Here is an 8,026-nt window from a genome sequence, read left to right on the forward strand (position 1 = left end):
GCACGAATAATGTTAGCCAAGATCCAATAATAAAAATAATTGGCTAAGTCATGAACTTGGGTCAAATATAATCTCCCCTTTGGAGATAAAGTACTTTTGTTTATAGATCTTCTTTTTGAGATGATTTATCTGAAGATCAAGTACTTATTTGAATTCCGAGTTCGAATCTTAGTTCTCTTGAGAACTTTGTTTATAAGAGATCTTGTATTAGAGCTTAAGATGAAGTAGAGAAATTAAGTACAAATCTCAAATAAAAAAGAACTCAAATAAGAAGCTAAAAGTTACCACTTTTGAAGAACGGTCGGAAAAGTTCGCCGGAGGTTTGGCCGGATTTTGGCACCTTGGTCGAACTTGGGCAGCCCTTTGGGAGGCCGGAAAGTGGTAGTGGATGAGCTCACTTGGTGGGATAAAGCTTGGTTGGGTGAAGCTAAGCTTGGGTTTCAAAAACCTTGTATATATGTAAGTATATAGAAGAGAGAGAAGGTTTTTGAGAAGAAGTGTGTGGATAGAATTTGAAAGAGATGAAGAGAAGAACTTCTTGAAAAAATCCCAGAAACTTTGTGACTCTTTAGCTTGAAGAAAATGGGTTGGGGTGGGAGTTTATTTATAGGAGGAGTTTGGTGGATTGAATGGTGAAGATTTGAGGAAAATGGATGGTGGATGGTGTATGTCACATGGATTGATGACTTGGCAAGTAGGTTGTATTTCTTTGACATAGCCATATAGACAAACAACTTTATGGGTTCAAAATCTCAACTGAGATATTTGAATATATATATATATATTTCCCTTTTCTTTTAATCATTGTTTAATCACTTAATTAAGGATTAAACACCATTAATTATGACCACCTTAAAAACTCCTAAATAAATACCATAAAAAAATATGATAATTACTTAAATAATATAAAATGATGTCCTGCAAGTTTTGGTCAACTGTGGGACCAACTGCCTCGATTTTTGTGCCCGGACAAAAATTCTCTAAATGCTACGAAATTTTTACCATACTTAGAAAATACCATTTAAATGATCCATACCAAATTTTAGGTCATTCTAGAATGTTGAAGTATTTTATCTAAAAATTAAACTGTTCTGTTAGCTTTTCTTCCGAGTAAAAATATCATTGGTCTTGAAATGAAGGAGATGGATCTTTTGACCAAAGTTTTGACTTGGATAAATACTTAAAATATATTTCCTAATATATAAAATATATTTGGATGATAGGAAATGTGTATTAGTATTTTTGAATAATTTTCTCCGAGAAATGCTGATTTTACGAACCGGAAGAAAATTACTATAAGTATACAGAAATGATTTGCGGAACTAGATATTAATATTCCAAACATAAATAATTTGAATAAAAACTCTTTTGATATATGTAGAGATATATTTTGGAGCGAAGGGTTAAATAATTTTGATATAGCACGAGATCTCTAAAGAATATTTCTGATATATTCCTTATTCGGGCTTGTTGTCATATTCCTGTTGCAACACAGATCTAAGAAATATCATATCTTGATGTTTCTTCTTTAATCACATTTCCTTAGAGATATTTTCCATAAAGATATAGTTTTGATATTTTGCAAGAATGGAATACCTCTTTTATCTGTTTAAAAGACATGATTTTGCTAATTTGACTTTATGACTTTGATTTGGATCAATTAAATTCATGTCCTAATGGAGAGGATCTATGTGTTCTTAATTTTATATTTAATCATACAAATACCAAAATAAATAATATATCGAAGATATTCTTTCAAAGGAATAGAAAGAAAGCTAAGGAATCAAAGAATTAGTCATCCACAATGGCTGCAAATACAAATAATCCTCTGGATCCTAATGGTGGAAGGCGACGGGTAAAGGAGTACATCATGCCTTAATTCGATGACATTTATTCTAGTATTACAAGGTCACCAACTACAATAAATAATTTTCATGTTGGCTCAGTAACAGTGGAAGCTATTAGGGAAAACATGTTAAATAGGCTTTCAGCTGAAGATCCTAATGCTCATTTGAGGAATTTTCTTGAGATCGTTGATAATTTCAAGGTAAATAGTGTTTCTGAAGAAGCCATCAGAATGAAGATCTTTTCTTCAATATATGCAGAAAACTGATGCTTTGATTCAGAGTCAAAGTGCATCCATGAAAGCTTTAGAGATGCAGGTAGGTCAATTGGCTAGTGCTATCAATAACCGTCCTCAAGATTCACTACCTAGTGACACGAAGCCAAATCCCAAAAATGACAAAAGGGAGCATTGCAAGGAAATCGCTTTAAGGAGTGGAAAAGAAATTGAAGGAAATATGAAAAAAATTGATGATGAGGTAACTAAAGAAGCTCATTTTAATGAAGATCCTAAGGAAGTGAATGAAGAATCTATTGCACTCTCAAATCCTCAAGTCGTTGCATCACCACCAAAGAACTCATTATATCTTCCACCTTCATTCCCTCAACATTTACAAAAGCAGAAGCAAGACAAGCAATTTCAGAAGTTTATGGAAGTTTTCAAGAAATTGCCCATTAATATCCTCTATCTGAAGCCTAGGAGCAAATGCCAAGTTATGTCAAGTTCATGAAGGACATTCTATCAAGGAAGAGAAGATTGGAATAATTTGAAATTATGGTTTAACCGAGGAGTGTAGTGCAATTCTACAGAAAAAGATCCCTCTAAAACTTAAAAATTTGAGAAGTTTCACTATTCTTTTCACTATTGGGACGCAATATTTTGGCAAAGCTTTATGATTTGGGGGCTGATATGACTTTGATGCCACTTTTAAATTTTTACAAAGTTGGGAGTTGGTAAAGTGAAGCCTACATCTATGAGATTGTAAATGGCAGATAGGTTTTTGGCATATCCAAGAGGTATTGTTGAAGATGTTCTTGTGAAGGTGGATAAATTTATTTTCAAGCCGACTTCATTGTGCTTGATATGAAAGTGGATTCAGAAATTCCTTTACTTCTTGGTAGACCATTTTTAGCCATGGGAAGGACTCTCATTGATGTTCAGAAAAGAGAGTTAACTATATATATGCAGAATGGACATGTGACATTTAATGTTTTTTCTGCCATGAAGCTTTTTAATGATGAGGAAAGTTGTTTTTCTTTGAGTGCTATTAAAGGTGATGATGATATGCAATTGATGAAGCATCATAATATGGATGATTTAGAGTTGTCTTTACAAGAATATGGTGATGGAAGTAGTAAAGAAATTGATGAATGTATTAAGGAACTTAATGTATTAAGGTCTACTTATAGAAGACCTTTTCAAAATTTTAATTCTTTTGAGATTCTTGAAAAATTTAAGGCACCTAAACCTTCTATTGAAAACCATCCTAAACTAGATGTAATAAACCAAATTTTAGGACTTTTTAAAATAATGAATGAACAGTAATCCCGACGATTGGGGGAAAACTTTTTAGCCCACACTATGTTATACATGAAAAATTTAGTTTTCGAATCAATATTTTGATAATACGTACCAAATAAATGTAAAAGCCATTAGTTTTCGAAAAAAACGAACTTTGTAAAATGACCTTATCATACTAACTATCAAAGAATACGGGAATCATATTATAACCACGAATCTATAATTCTATAAATTAAAACCCAAGTACAAGATTTCAAAGCATAAAAGACTTATAAGAAAAGGATTTACCCCACGAATCGTTTACGAAGATTTATCACGAAAATGAATAAGCGACCAAGTGAATACGTAAACGAATAAATAAATGTATCAATCCCATGCAACTTCCCATCATGAAAGCTATGAAAACTAATTAGTAAGAATGCAACAAAGAATTAGTAATCAAATAGTGATCAACCGAGGAGCATAGTAACCTAGCTAAGGTGAATAGTAACCAAGCATGTAGTTATAGTACTTAGCTATAGTTTAGGCTTTGAAAATTAGCCATGCTAAAAGATATATACTAATATTTGCATATCTAAGATTATATACACAAACAAACCAACATTTAAACACGAAGTAACCAAGCAAGCAAGCAACATTGCTCTCTTCTCTCTCCCTTGAAGCCATTCAGCTATTTTGAAGAAAAACAAGAAACCAAAACTCAAATTTCAACTTCTAGCCATGGATAAATGCTATAATTAATTCTCAATCTTCCTCAATATTAAACTAAGGTAAGATAAATTTTTTATTACATTTCATTAAGGTTTGGATGGTTGAATAAATTCATGAAAGTGATGATGAATAGTGCCAAACAGTGACTTTTCTTGATTTCTTGATTTTCATGGAAATGTATAAGATTTTTAAGCACATCCAAGCCTCACCAAGAATCATCCATCAAGGATAGAACCTAAAAAGCTACAAATAAAGTTATAAATCTTTACCCAAACTTTTTTTAAGGTTTAAGTTTCAAGAAAAGTATGGATCTTGGTTATAAACATAGTTTTGATGGTAGTTATGTTGGTTTCTTGAATGTTAGTTACTTAGATGCTAAGGTTGATGTTATGGCCTCAAGAAATTGATATTATTGAGAGTATTAAGTAGTGATATGATGGTATGATGATTATTAGTTAGTGATTAGTAGTTTAGAGCAAAAACAAAACTTAAATCGCGAGCGTAACATCGATAGAACGGTCGAATTATAACTTTAAGTTTTATGCAAAAGTACAGAAAATATAATTATTTATTAAAAAAATAGACTTGAAAATGGTAGATCTTATTTTAAGGATCATTTAGGCGCTTGGATCGCTTGATTTCGATTTACGGTTCAAAAGTTAGGGTCGTTTTAGTGAAAAAGATTTACGCGATAAAAAATGCTACAAATTACGAATTTTGGAAGTATAAATTATCGACTTAAAAGTATTCAAAAATTATGAAATTTTTACACAGAGTAATAAATAGAATATATTAATTTCCATAAAAATTTCAAGTGAAAACATGCATTTTTAAGTTTTATAAAAATGTCGGAGTCGGGGTCGCGCGAGTAGAAATCCTTAAGAATCGCGAGTGGAGCCGAGGGGCAAAAGTAAAAGAGATTTATGGACATGAAGGACCATGAAAAGAAAACTAAGATAACAAGTACTCGTACCTTATTAAAATGATGAGAGTAATGCGAGTCATGTAAATTGATTATAAGTATTGCGTATTTGTAGTACAAATGAATTTTAGCAATCAATTTCTAAAAATACGATTAGGCACCAGGTTTGTATCTTTCTCGATAGTTTTTTATTTCTTTCATTTTCCTTATTTTTGTTGAAAACTTTCCTCTTGTACGAACCCCGCCCCTTGATAAGTGGCATTTTATACCACTTAGAACGTCTTAAAATGGCTTAAATTGGTGTCTTGAAATCAAGTATTTTGTGTATTTGATGCGTTTTTCTAGTGTTTATGCATTTCAGGGTATTAGTTGCATTTTGGAGGAGGAATCATCAAGAATAAGCCTTGGCATGTGTTCACCATTGCGAGAGGAAAAGAACGGGCAGATTACGGCGAAGAAACGGAGCAAACCTGGATTTTTTCCAGTAGGGTCCTGCGCGGCCGCTCAGCATTGCTGAGCGGCCGCGCAGCAGCCTTGCGCGCCCGCGCAGAAATGCTGAGCGGCCGCGCAGGGTCGGGGAAAAGGATAAATTATTTTAGACTTCTACTTCTGTTTGGCTTCCAACTTCTATGTAATCTGAGTTTTATGGGACTATTATATAAGTAGATTTGAGACGTTTTCACAGAGAGAAAAAAGGAGATTATGTTTTAGATTGTGTTTTGTGCAAGAAGCGAAGGAGATAAGGAAGAAGACCGATTTAGCACACTGCAGCGAAGAGGAAGCATATTTTCTTGTGATTCTTGTTTCGTTGTAACGTTGGATGCTAGTTTTCTTGTTTTGACTTATTTACTCTTGTGACGTACTCTGTTTTAATATAATTAGTTTAGTTATTATTTTCTTGTGTTGTTTATTATGATTTCATATGAACCCATGATGGCGATAAGTTCTATTATGGGCTAATCGTGATCATGGGGTTGTAACGGATTTATTATGGAATTCTTTAGTTAATTGTTTAATACTTTAGTATGTGATGATTGCATGATATCTAGTATTGGTTGTGCGTATTCGTCTTATGTGCGTCGCGAACATATAAGATAGGGTGTTAATCTCTTGTGAAGCGACGGTGGATCTTGAGATTTAGAACTTGCCATGCTAGCATAGGTTCATGTACGTTGAGCATGATTAGTGGGTAATTCTAACAGTTTTATTTGCCCTATGTAATCAAAAGGAATAACTTGTGCTTAAATCGTTGTGTTGTCAATTTCTGTAGATATATAGGAACTCAACATAATTGATGACTATTCAACTTCTATCTTAATTGTGGATGTTTGGTAGAATGGTATTAGTACAATGAAAGTTGGCTTTTATCAGTTTCGTGTTATTCGATTAATGTCATCACTGTCACATGCTAAAGGTAATAACAATGGCTATAGAAGGAAGTAATAATGAAGTTGTGATCTCATGAGTGTTTTATTATTGATAAATTGAAGTGTTAGTTAAGTGGTTAATTAAGTAGTTAATTATAGTTAATATTTAATCAACAATTTTAAGTGTTATTATCTTAACATTGAGAAGTAGTCATACATTGGTGAGTGAGTTAAATTAGACAATAAATTAGTCTGAGTCTCTGAGGGAACGAACTAGAAAGTATTCTATATTACTTGTGAACGCGTATACTTGCGTGAATATTAGTGCGTGTTTTCGCCCTAACAAGTTTTTGGCGCCGCTGCCGGGAACTCGGCGTATTTGTTTAGTTTATGTACTTACCATCATTGGTCATTAGGACTCAGTGATTAGGACGTAGTAGTTAATTACTCTTTTCGGTTGTGTTTCAGGTACTTTAGCAAGCGTTTATGCAAACTCGTTCTCGTGCTCGCAAGAGGACCTTAGATACAGCTGAGGAGAAAGACGAAGTTCTTGATACTCCGGAGAAGTTAGATTTTGAGGATTCGGATTCAGAAACTGAGCAGAAAGAACCAGTAAACATGGGAGATCGTATTGTTCAAGCTGATCCAGCTCTTATGGATTTTTCTCGGCCTAAAATTGATGACATTCAGTCAAGCATCCTTCATCCGGCTATTCAAGCTAACACCTTTGAAATCAAGCCGGGCACTATTCAGATGGTGCAGAATTCTGTTTCTTTTGGAGGAGCGGCAACTGAAGACCCCAACATGCACATAAGGAATTTTGTCGAGATCTGCAGCACTTTTAAGTATAATGGCGTGACTGATGAGGCTATCAAGTTGAGGCTTTTCCCATTCTCACTGAGGGATAAGGCTAAAGACTGGTTACATTCTGAACCAGCTGGGTCCATCACTACGTGGCAAGATCTTGCGCAAAAGTTTCTGGTAAAGTTTTATCCAATGGCAAAGACTGCTGCTATGAGGAGTGCTCTTACTCAGTTTGCGCAGCAACCTACAGAATCTATGTGCGAGGCTTGGGAACGCTACAAGGAAATGTTGAGAAAATGTCCACATCATAGAATGCCGGATTGGATGGTAATCACTGGTTTTTATAATGGTTTGGGGGCCCAATCTCGGCCCATGCTCGATGCAGCAGCGGGAGGAGCCTTATGGGCTAAAAGCTATACTGAGGCGTATAATCTTATAGAGACAATGGCTGCAAACGAGCATCAAAACCCAACTCAGAGGATGACGTCAGGCAAGGTCGCAGGTATTCTGGAAGTTGATGCAGCCACCGCTATTGCAGCCCAGCTCCAAGCGCTATCAATGAAGGTTGATTCTCTGGCTACGTATGGAGTTAATCAAATAGCTATGGTTTGTGAGCTTTGTGCAGGTTCTCATGCTACGGATCAGTGTTCTCTTGTCAACGAATTTATTCAGTATGTGAATAATTATCAGTGACAACAGCAGCCTGTGCCAGCGACCTATCATCCTAACAACAGAAATCATCCAAATTTCAGCTGGGGAAATAATCAGAATGCTATTCAGCCACCATATCAGCAAGGAGTAAGTAAACAGTTTAACCCACCTGGATTCCAGCAACCACAGCAGTATGCTACAAGGCAA

The 8,026-nt window shown here is 34.7% G+C and overlaps 1 non-coding gene across 1 annotated transcript; it reads right to left on the reverse strand.

The window, feature by feature from the left end:
- Positions 1–7,375: 7,375 nt before the first annotated feature.
- LOC141715786 (small nucleolar RNA R71) lies at positions 7,376–7,482 on the reverse strand. The gene has a single exon (XR_012572536.1). It is a non-coding gene; the product is annotated as a small nucleolar RNA R71 (small nucleolar RNA).
- Between the last annotated feature and the right edge of the window lie 544 nt (positions 7,483–8,026).

Source organism: Apium graveolens, chromosome 3 (genome assembly GCF_009905375.1).
Source record: "Apium graveolens cultivar Ventura chromosome 3, ASM990537v1, whole genome shotgun sequence".
Classification (NCBI taxonomy): Eukaryota; Viridiplantae; Streptophyta; class Magnoliopsida; order Apiales; family Apiaceae; genus Apium; species Apium graveolens.